This window comes from Odontesthes bonariensis, chromosome 7 (assembly GCF_027942865.1).
Source record: "Odontesthes bonariensis isolate fOdoBon6 chromosome 7, fOdoBon6.hap1, whole genome shotgun sequence".
Lineage (NCBI taxonomy): Eukaryota > Metazoa > Chordata > Actinopteri > Atheriniformes > Atherinopsidae > Odontesthes > Odontesthes bonariensis.
In genome coordinates this window covers 7,578,522-7,590,887 of record NC_134512.1, presented here as the reverse complement: position 1 = coordinate 7,590,887, position 12,366 = coordinate 7,578,522, and the positions used below count along the sequence as shown (strand labels likewise).

The 12,366-nt window shown below is 40.9% G+C and overlaps 1 protein-coding gene across 2 annotated transcripts in view; it reads left to right on the top strand.

Moving 5' to 3' along the window:
* Positions 1 to 12,366, top strand: part of pot1 (protection of telomeres 1 homolog) — a 106,518-nt gene that overhangs the window by 837 nt on the left and 93,315 nt on the right. The window lies entirely within an intron of this gene.

The following is a 12,366-nucleotide window of genomic DNA, read 5'->3' as shown; positions in this document are numbered from 1 at the left end:
ATAATATAGTTGACGTTCAAGTCTTCGTTACGGCCTACAACCAAATTTGCATTTGAACTATTTTCTGAATCTAAATACGTCTGTTTGGTTTGTTGGATCTAACATTCTTCTCAGACGCCACATAGCACAACACACTACTCCTTGCCGTCAGAATAATGTTGAAGTATTTAGGAAGTTATATAATGTATTATTTACCCTGTGTTAGCCGAAATGAACAACACTGTCGATATACTGACAAAGTCGTGTTAACTATCCACTATTTACTGTGTTTGTAACCGAGAAGCAATCACCATAAAACTAAAAGATTTTTTTTAATTAAGTTCGGGTAAATGTTTCTTGAACGAACGAAAGAACATTTCAGTAATGTATAGACTGAGTGAAAGCGATGTAAGTGTATGTTAATTGTTAAAACGACTATGTTTTCGAGACAACTCGGGTGGCTAACTCCCTGATTGTGTTCGTTAACTAGAATGAACTTCCTGTGATGTTAGCCGAACATGAAGCTACAAGTACTGCACGCAAACTGAATCGATTCCTGAAGTGAAGAAAGCTGATAATATGAGAGCTATGCCATCGCTTTTCCAGTTATTTCCTTATTACTCCGCAGGGGCGGATCTAGAAAAATATTTATGGGGTTGCGAGAGGGGAGCAGGAATTTTTGAGGGGTGGCAACCAATGTTCCCTCTGAGGCTCTAGCATGGTTGCCGCGTCTGCTCGCGCGAGCGGTGTTGATGACGTCACAAGTTCGTGCCCGCCATAGGACCCTATATAGTGGCGCAAGTCGTTGCGCGCCAGTAGTTGCAATTTTCTGGCGCTGCTACGTGAAGGTTACCTCTACTCTACAACCACGAAAGTGGAGAAGAAAACAATGCCGCTGTCAAGAGCAGGACTACTGTAATTAATGATACTGCTGCAGTTTTCGGATCATTTTAATTTTTTAATTCAGTTAAAAGAGGTGAAGGTTTGAAGCCCCCGGCATCAACAGAGTCTCTGCCCTCTTCTTTTCCTTCACGTATCTGTCCCGTAGCTTCTTCCACACATTCTTACAGAACTCTCACTCTCCCAAAGTTCTGCCAATCTCTGTGCATCAGTTTGGGGAGTTTACGTGCTCCCTGTGCTGTTTCACTGCAGTTTCGTACAGCTGCCTGTACAAACGCACCTCCTCACTGAGCCTGGTCTCACAACAGTCCATCCGGTTCGTTGTGCTCGGCGCCGCCAAGTTACAAAAATCGACTGGTGCACGACAACGCGCTGCGCCGTCTTTTCAAGGGAAGCGCCAGGCCTGAAACGTCATTTTGACGTCACGGTGCGACACCGCCGTGACAGACGCGGCAACCATGCTACCGCCTTAAGCTGCGCGCCTGCGCAATCGCACACTGCTTGCATATTCTCAGCGCACAAGAAAATCTATGCAGCGCATAAAATAAAATTCACCATAAACGTATTAATTAATATCTAATACCAGGCGTAATGTTTTTCTGTACCATTTTTCAATGTAAAGCAATGAGTGACAGGTTTTCAGCCAATGATACGAGTTTACTTACGCTATGCAGCCAATCAGAGCATTGATAGTGCTTGCATATGTGCCCTGCCCATACGCGCCGTGCAGGTTAGCTAGCTAACAACAGTGCGGTGGAGTTAGAGACGCAACCCCGCAGCGCCAGCGACACATCCACTCACCAAGCCAAAGTAAAAAAGAAATGCGGTTCTTTTAGGATGGAATGGCTGTCCGAGTATGTGCAAACAGAAGAACAAGCGGTGAAACTGGCTGATATTTTTTTCTTTTTTGAGTGAGAAAGGTCTACTCTTCAAAACATGCAGGCTGCAAGCATGACTCTCACATATAACATACTACACATCTCATGAACAACAAGATTTTTGTCTTTTTCTTTTTTAAGTGGGCCAAATCACTTATATTAAATGTAAACTAATGAAAATTGCTGCTGGGATTTGATTCTTTTAATAAGCCATGTAACTTGCTGTGATCCAAGGTTTTGAACAGGTGTGATACTGGTGTGTGGCCACAGCATGCACATCTGATGTTGCTCACAGTGGTCCTCAGTGTGCTCAGGGAGTTTGTGTGTTTGCCCAGACACATGAAAAATTAGACGGAACATTGGTGGCAACATATGGCAGATGTATATGTACTGAATTTAGGCTAATCACAGTTTGATGAAAAATGTACACACTACGCAAGGGCACGGGCTGCCATTTACAAACTCATACAGACAAACTTTGCTTCTGGACAGTTTTATAATGTATAAAAGAGACATTAAATAACAACATCACTGCTTCATGTTCAGCCGTATTTACACCATTTACACACATTTTATTTATTTTTTTAAAGTATTTTTTGGGGCTTTTTATTCCTTTAATGTTAGGACAGTTGGAGAGAGACAGGAAGCAGGGGGCAGAGAGAGGGGAAAGACACGCAGCACAGGGCCGCTCAGTGCGGGAGTCGAACCGGGGCCAGCTGCAGTGAGGACTGTAGCCTCTGTACATGGGGCGGCTGCTTAACCCACTACGCCCCCGACCGCCCCATTTACACACATTTTAAGCTTTTTTTTCTCACACTTTAGGTTTTATTAAAGGTGATATTGGATTTTCTCAGTTGCCATAACGAAGATATAAATACAGAAATTTGCAGATTCTGTTGAGGTCATCATTTTAACAGCTTTGTAAAGGCTCACCAGTGAGCATAACATGAAGTTGTCATGCCTATAACAGCTGAATGCTGTTCAATTCCATGTTGCTCAGCATAACGCTTCACAAACTTATCTAGATCTAATGCTTTTTTGCAGATTGTGTAAAATAGTAGTTGTTTTACCAATCTGAATAACTCATAAAAAACATCCTGGTATGGATCCAAAAAACTCCATTAGAGTGGTAGGACACTCCTTTTCGCCCTTTATTCTGTCTAGTACTCTCCTCGTCTGATGTAACTCATGTTTGAGATCCTCAATATTTGAATCATAAGCTTGAGCCAATAACAGAACAGCCTCTTCTCTCAATAAAGTTGGACTTGAATTCCAATTGGCTTGAATTGGACTTACTATATAAGTGCCTTGAGATGACATTTGTTGTTTTTGGCGCTATATAAATAAAAAAAAATGAACTTGACGGATTTAGTGCCTGGACACCCTGCATAATGTTACAATTTGTGTTAGAAATTCTTCTTCCTCTTTCTCCAATCATGTTATCCAGAACCGGATAGTACACAGAGACACAAAAAGTGTGTTTGCTATCTGGAACTACATGTTGTCCCAAGGTGGAGTGGATGACAGTATCCTGAAGCAGTATCAATGTTACCTCGTCGACATAAATCAAGTGATTCACTCCACATTTCCTCAAAAGAGGCTTGACTGCGGTACTGGACCAGTGTTTTAAGTGCTTCAATAAGTTCAACAGCCTTAGCATAGTCCACTGTTTTAGACTGGAGCATGTCTGATAAAAATTTGGAGTCACTCCGGACCTTTCTGAACAGAACAAGAGATCTCTCTGTGGATGGTTCTCAGATGCGATTTCTTCAAGCACCTGTACTATTGCAGGAAACTTGTCCTTAAAGGAGAAGACCGTTTTTTTGACATTGGGCCCTTGATTTCACATTATAACATGATGTTCTACTCACCCCTGCTTGTTGTTGGTAATTTGGAGCTGTTCCGAAGATATTCGAGAGGCGTCTGGCTGCTCTCTTGAGATATTCGGCCATGAAACGGTTTCCTATGGGCAATGTTATACAGGCACAAACTATGCTGTTTATAATTTATTAATTACTGTACACTAGCACTGATAACGTGGAGGTGCGTCGCTTACTTAAAAAAATCCGGGTTACTGTAATTTTGAATTTTTGTCGTAAAGTGGGTGTTACTGACGTCATCATCGTGCTACTACCACAGACAGCCCACAGACAAACACACACAGACTTTACGACAAAAATTCAAAATGACAGTAACCCGGATTTTTTTAAGTAAGCGATGCACCTCCACGTTATCAGTGCTAGTGTACAGTAATTAATAAATTATAAACAGCATAGTTTGTGCCTGTATAAGGGCCCAATGTCAAAAAAACGGTCTTGTCCTTTAACATTGTGACATGCTATGTGCCTTCAGGCCAAACGTGTATCACTTAGTTATTGGAGTTCCCTTGGTGCACGATCAAAGGATGCAAGATCATCTCTTTGCCAGAAAAGATTAAAGTTCTCAATGAAATGCAGTCCTCTGGACTCACAGACTTTGGACTGCCATGTGTTCAACTGAAGCAGCCGGCTGAATTTGTTGATCCTCCTGTCGATGTTTGGGAGAGGTCCACTTATGAATGTTGGTATCGCCACTTTATCAAGACTCTCAAATAGTTTCTCAAAGTCTTTTTTTAAGATTTCAGACTGATTCTCTCTGATGTCCACTGGACCAACGTGCACAATCAGCTGTTTCACCCCTTGGTGTTTTGCCAGTACCTCTGGTAGTAATCTTGTGATGTCAGAGACAGTGGCACTTGGATAGCTGCATGTAACCATTCTGTTTATGTTTATATTAGATATGGCTAATAAGCACAAGAGTATCTTTGACCTTAACACTCGGCACAGTTTCTCTGTCCATCTGCTGCTTTGTACCGTCTCTCTGTCTGTTTGTTAACTTTATTCCGGGTGATGTTACATATCCTCTGTTGATACCAACAGTTTGACGATTCTTCGGCTTAGCACCAAGTCCATTATAAGTGTCTTTACAGAGTCTTGGAAAAGACACAGTATCATTTAGCTTTAAGTTGGAGGTAGCAGTTTTTTCACCCTTTCCTATGGAAGTAAATGTGGACTTCTTACCACTGGATTCCATTGGGAGCGTTTCATGAAGTCCCATTTCAGTTTCTAAGGCAAAAATCCTTTCTTGTTGATATATCCGACAGCTTTCACAGGGCATGTTGAAAGGATTGTAGTTGCTGGCTCGTCAGATAAGTTGTAAAAAGAATAAAAATGATTAAAAAAAGTCTTGGTTCACTTAAAAGAAAAAGAAGAAAATTATTTTCAAGACTTGTGGAAAGAAGTAAAATTATTCAAAAGCAAATAAAGCGATAAGCAGCAGGAGGAAGCAGAGACACGTCTGCACTCTTCAGAAGCAGGAAGCAGCAGCCACAAAAAAAATTGTGGTATGGAAGAGGTCTAGTATTATCAGTTCTGAAATCAAATCAATTTAAAAGTTTAGTTAATTGTCGTTACATAAATGTCATCTTGCTTATTATGTTAGATAAAAAAAAATCGGTAACACTTGAAAGTATCGCCTTAATAGTGATATAACACTGTCATAGCTGTTACATGACACAGTCATGAACGTGTTATAAACATTATGTCAATGTCATAAACGTTTATGACTGCTACCATTCAATGTCATTCGGTTTTTGTAATGACAAGTTGACATTGTTTGGGTTCTCTTTTAGGTATGTCCCGAACAGGTTTTTTTGCCCCCGAGTCATTTGATTTTGAGTATCTGCCGATACCAATCAGAAGAACAGATCCAGGATGTCCCTGATTTTTTTTTTTTTCTTTTTTTTATCATTTAACTAATTTAATTAGTTTTATCGTTTGAATGGTTTATTAGTTTTATTAATTTAATCATTTAATTAATCAAGTATTAAACTAATTCTTCACATTGTAGTTTAGTGCAACAATGTCTAATATAAAAACGAGCAGCAGCTCAACTTGATATACCTGGTAGGCATGTAAACAAATAAGCAAATAAAAGTGCCACAGTGTTATAAAGTAAGGCCAGTAATGTGCTTTTTGGAACTGCACTCCTAATTCTCACTCTCCTCCTCTGGCTTCACAGAAGGAAATTTTCTTGATGAAAACCTACATCTCTACCTTGTCAGGTGTGAGTCTGTTCCTGTTCTCATCAAGGATGTTAGCGATGTCCTTGTCACCTCTTGAAATCTCAAGTTTTGATGCACTTTTTCCACATTTCTTTTTGTCTCACTGAATGAGCATTCATCAATTGCAGTTAAAAAAAACAGTGCATTTGTAATAAGAAAGAAAGAGTTGAATTCATTTCCATTATATTTTATTAACCTTTATGGAAATATCCAATGAAAATTCATGAACATTTGAACCTTAGTGTACAGCTCAAGGTGCTTTGCTTTGCTCTTGTTTGAAGCACGTGTGCTTTCAGCTCCCACTCATTAGTTATGAAATGCGCAGTAATAGTAACGAATGATTCGGTGGCTACAGATGTCCACGCATCGCATGTAACGGCGACTCGGTCTGCATTCAACAGCGATGATGTGATTTCTGCTTTAGTCTGCTTGTAGAGTGCCGGGATGGCCGTGTCGGTGAAATAGCGTCGGGATGGGATGACGTACCTCGGCTCCGTTGCTTCCATCATTCGCCGAAATCCCCAATTTTCTACAACCTAGTAAGGTTGCAAACCCATGGCTATGAATTCCGCGATGCCTTTCTTAATTCGCCTTTTTTCTGATGTGGGTGGCAGCTTACTCAGAGCGTCCTCAATTGTTCTCTGGCTGCTAGTAGCAACAGCAGCCGGCTTTCCCACCTCCTCCGTCGGGTGGAATCGTGCTGTGTGACTTCTGATGTTCGTTGTGTTGCTAAAGTATTTTATCTTAGCGCGACAAATCTTGCACACAACGTAGCTTTTGTCCAATTCTTTTCCTCCATCAACGTTGTAGAATCCAAAATTATTCCACACATCTGCTTTTAAATGTTTAGGAGCAGGTCGGATCTCACGACGAGGTGGGTTGGTTACCTCAGCCATGCTTGTTGTTTTTGTTTTCTGGGGGCGTGTGCAGTGGATGTGTGCTCTCGGTCCGTTCGCTGTAGTATCTCGAAGACCGTACTTACTGTATTAGTTCCGCTTTACTTGGCATATTTGAATAATCGGAATTTGGATGTTTGTGAATCGTTCTCGATTCTTCCACGGCCGAATCTAGATTAATCTAAAAATCGGAAATTTTCCCCACCTCTAGTAGTTGGGGATATACACCTTCCTCAGTCGAAATAAATGCAATGTGGGGGCATTGAATACCCAACCAAGATTGCGGCCACGGTGATACGTCAGCTCCAATGGGCAGCTCCAATAGGCAACGTCGGGTGTCTACGTATATATTGTCTATGGTTGAGACAGTCTGACTCTGTACCACCACATAACAGTAAATACTAAGCTGTTATTTTTTCCCATTTGTTTTGAAATATTATAGTTCTGATTAAAAAAATAATGAGAATAAATATACGTAAATATATCCGATCCCTGATTGGGATGAAACGTCCGATTCCGATCGAGTCAGAAACCACGTGATCGGATCGGGACATCCCTATTCTTTTTTATAATGACAACTTGACATTAATCAAAGTGACATTACCAGAAAATATCTTTGTCATGACAACCTGACATTCACAAAATATGCATCTATTTTTGTGTTAATGGCAAGTTGACCAAATGATCATTATAATTAGATGTGCAAGGTTACAAATCAATTCTAGCACTTGGTTATAGATGTTTGACAGGATCTGCCTGGATCAGAACTGGTGTTGCAGCTTCTCAGAGTACAGTCGTTTAGCCTCTTTCACCGCCTTGCTAAACGTGTACTTTGCCTCTTTGAATCTATCTTTGTCCACACTCCTGAAGGCCTCTTCCTTATCCAACCATAACCTTCTGAGTTTGGCTGTGAACCAGGGTTTGTCGTTGTTGTTTTCAAATATATTTATTGTGAAACATTTCTTTCAACAAGGCACTTGGTCTGACATTAACATGTTTCTTTTAAGAAAAATCTGTATACATAACAACAAAAAAGGCATTGTGACAATATCTATAATAGAAATAAAAATAATAAAAACATAAACAATAGCGTTAACACAATAATAATAATAATACTGAAAATAAAAGACAATAAACAGTAGTGGTCCGCTGTAAGAAATTAAACATGAAATACAAGACCTACAAGACATAAAGGACAAGCCCCCCACCCCCTCCCAAACCCAAGTCCCACCCCCCTCCACCTCCCCCAGGAGTGCCCCGCAGTTGGTCATGTTAGTCAGTTATTGAATCAAGGTAAGAGACCAGTGGTTCCCAAATTTTTTTCAAACTCCCTCAACTTATCTTTTAGGATGAATCTGATTCTCTCCAGGTGGAGGGTATTGGTCAGGTCTGATAACCAGTGTTTAAATGAGGGCACTTATTTTCCCTTCCAATGTAGAGGGATCAGTTTCTTGGCAGTTATAACACCATATGACAGTAGACGCTGTTGTGCTACATTCAGCTTTAAGAGCTCATCAGATATTCCCAAAATGATCAAAACAGGGTCTGGGATTATCTGGACTTCCAGAATCCTAGACAGAAAATGAAATATGTCACCCCAATATTTTTGTAGTTTATGGCATATGGCATAACTGTGTGATAAGGTAGCCTCTGCGCATTCACATTTCTCGCACAGTGGCGATACGTCTGGGAGTATTTTATGCAACTTGGCCTTGGAGTAATGTAACCTATGTAGAATTTTAAATTGTATCAAACAGTGTCGGGTGTTAATGGAACAGTCATGTACATGTGTTCAAGGCATTATTCCCACACAAATTGAGATATTTCGGTTCCAAGTTCTGTTTCCCATTTGTCCTTTAGGGCGTTCGTTTTGGGTGAACACATGCTCAGGAATGTGTCATACAGTTGAGAGATCATGGAGTGTGACCTGGCAAACATTTTAATGGAGATCTCCAAAGCATTTGGTGTTACCGTCTCAAAGTTAGGAAGATATGTTTTAACATATTTCCTAATCTGGAGATATCTGAAGAAATTATTATTTGGTAATTTAAATTTCTCCTGGAATTGTTGAAAAGAGGCAAATGTGCCCCTAATGTACAGATCCCCAATGTTTCCTATCCCCAACTCCCTCTACACATTGAATGCTCCATCCAAGGTGGAGGGGATAAAGGTGGGGTTGGCTGCAATTGGACAGCACACTAAGGTTGAGATGCTTTTTCAGTTGTTTCCATGTCCTGACAGTGTCATGAATGATAGGGTTATTCTTGTAACATGTTCTGTTGATCTTCACAGGTGCTAATATAATTGCTCTTATTGAATATGGTAAACAGTCTTCACGCTCCATCTCTAGCCCATTGAAAGGCAAAGGAGCGTCCTCCAACCAGTGTGCGATAGAGCGCAACCCAGCAGCCCAATAGTAATGCTTGAAGTCGGGTAAAGCTAGCCCTCCAACAGATTTATGTTTACAGAGGTGTTCTTTTTTAATTCTATATGCTTTATAGTTCCATATAAAGGGAAGAATAATGGAGTCTAGCTTCTTAAAGAAAGATTTAGTGAGGAATATGGGTAGGTTTTGAAAAAGGTAGAGTATCTGAGGGAGAAAAATCATTTTAATGGCATTGACTCTTCCCAGAAGGGAAATTGGTAGCGTTCTCCAAAATTGAATGTTGTGCTCCAGTTTTCTTAGCAAGGCTGGGAAATTGGCCTTATAAAGGGTGCTATAGTTCTTGGTGATTGTCACTCCTAAGTAAGTTAAATTGTCCTGGACTACACGCAAAGGAAGCTGTTTGAGCCACTCCTGATCTCCCAATTGTATTGGTAACAACTCACTTTTACCCCAATTAATCCTGTATCCAGAGAAAACTCCAAAAGAGCCAACCACCTCCAATATTGAAGGGATAGTTATTGAGGGTTCTGTAATATATAACAATATGTCATCTGCGTACAAAGAGATCTTGTTCCTAGTGCATTCTGTTTCATAGCCATGTATCGCAAAGAGGTAGGGCCATTCCACCCGGTCAAATGCCTTCTCGGCATCTAGGCTAAGGATGACAAGGTCTTGTGTGGGTGGCCTATTACAGTGCATAATACTAGGATATGCATACAATACTAGGATATGGATGTGCATAATGCATAGGACTAGGGCTGTCGCGGTTGAGGAATTCCCCCTGCGGTGAGTCAGGGCGGCTCAATATTGCGATATGCGATATTATTGCGCCATCTTTTTTTTTCATCTATCTATCTAGCAAATTCGTTTGTTAATTACTAAATTACTAAACTCATTGCAATATTTCCTCTGAAACATAGCACTTACACATTTAAAAAAGGTTATAAAAAGACATGGCAACTTTATAACACTTTATTTTATTGAAAGCAGAACAAAAGGCGGTAACGGCACAGATGCGAGATGCAAGTTGTTTCTCTTACTGATTGAACTTAAAAACAGAATTCAGGAGAAGGCTGAAGTTGAACTTTTAAATGCAAATAAAATATGAAATGAACTAAAAAACAAGTGCCTGTTTTGTTGTTTTTTTAAATTAAGTATACAAAATGAGATGTACCAGGCACTACAATTTCACAAACAAAAAAAAATTATATCTCGGTCATGTCCTTGTTACGCGCATGTCCTTGTTGAACTTAAAAACAGAATTCAGGAGAAGGCTGAACTTTTAAATGCAAATAAAATATGAAATGAACTAAAAAACAAGTGCCTGTTTTGTTTTGTTTTTTTAAATTAAGTATACAAAGTGAGATGTACCAGGCACTACAATTTCACACACACAAAAAATTATACCACAGTAGCAAACGGCACCATCTCCTCAACCAGATACCGTGTAACAGCACCTGTTAGGCGTTTATGTCTGTCACTGTCGCTGCTGTATTTGGCGACTCGAGCAAAGGCTTCGCCGACTCCAAGTTGTCGGCTCGCCCCAACATGAGCTGCTCCGCGACTCTGTGTGGCAGGAGGCGGCGGCAACCGTGCCGCAATAGCCGGATGATAGCTTGCTAGGTGAGCCTTTACATTAGTTGTGTTCCCTCGTTTCACTTGAACCGTTTTTCGGCAGATTTTACAAATCGCCTCGTTTAAATTGGCTGGTTCACCCTTTTCATTTGGTTAAAAGCCGAAATGCTCCCAAAGGGGTGAAGTAACATTTGCATTCGATACTAGTGCGGCTTCCATTTTCTCTTTCTAAAGTGTGTTAAGTTGTGGCGAGATCAGGTCACGTGCGGTGATGAAAAAGTAGTTCGTCAAAACGATCGTCAAACTTCTGCTGGAAAGCATATTTTGCTCTAATTTTTTTTGTGGAACATCTATGAACAACAGTGACCACTCGGTAAGTTTCAAAGCTTTGCAAAACCAACGTTTAATGTTGCTAATAGGACCGTGCGCATGTAGATTGAAACCTGCACGGACGCTATCGAAAATACGTGCGGTGATCGCGGTGACCCATCATGAAGCGCGGTGGGCGTCATCATATCGCGATATTTCATTTTTGCAGTTATTGCGACAGCCCTATTAAGGACACGTCTGAGGTTGTGAAAAGAATTTCTATTTGGGATAAACCCTGTTTGGTCCGGATGCACTAGTTTGCCCATGAAGGCATTAAGCCTCTTGGCTAGTGTCTTAGCTAGAATTTTCTGGTCAGTATTTAACAAGGAAATTGGCCTATATGAGCCCACTTCTTCTGGGGCTTTTCCTTTTTTTAATAGTAGGGTGACAGTGGCTTCAGTTAAAGCAGCACTATGCAACTTTTTCATGGTCATAAAATTGCTTGGCAATCATCAGATTGCTTGGCTGACCCATTCTGATGAAAACGGTGACATTTCCATCTCCATCTGGTGGCCCTAGACCGAAACAGCGCTTGCAACTTTGCCTGTGGCGTCGCGTGCTTTGTTTGCCTCTGGAAGTCTCGCGACACACGAGAGCCGAGAACTACTGCTTCACGGCAGGTCACAAAGGGCTCTGAGCCGAGCCAGGTAGCCTGATAAGACACACCCTCTCTCCATTAGCTTTCGACAGCTCTCCAACTCTTTGCCAGTGTCTTGAAAAATAAACCGTAAATTGCCTCTGGTGGGTTTACGACAGTCTGGCTAGACTGTCGCCTTATTTTCTACGGAGCTCCCCCTACAGCTTTGGGGTGTGTATTGCATGGTAAACAAACCCCGTATTACTGAAAGTTGCACCGCTTTAAAGTTTGCGGTAACACACCGTCCTCATATGACCTGGTATATAGTGCACGCAAATATGGAACCAACAATGCTCCAAATTTTTTGTATACCTCATTACTGAGCCCGTTAGGGCCTGGGGTTTTGCCATTGTTCAGTGGTCTAATAGTTGCTAGTAGCTCCTCACAGCTGATGTCTGCATTTAAGATCTTACGCTCTGCTGCAATCAAAGATGGAAGGTTGCATTTATCCAGAAATGACTGTGCTGCATCCGGCGATGCATTATGTTCGGATGTGTATAAATGTTTGTAGAATTGTATGAATCTGTCATTAATGTCTTTATGTGAAGTGAGGGCAGGTCCCGTTCCTGAATTGATTTTATGAATTGCTCTGTCATTTTCAATTTTTCGTAATTGTCTTGCCAGTAATTTATGCGGTTTGTCAC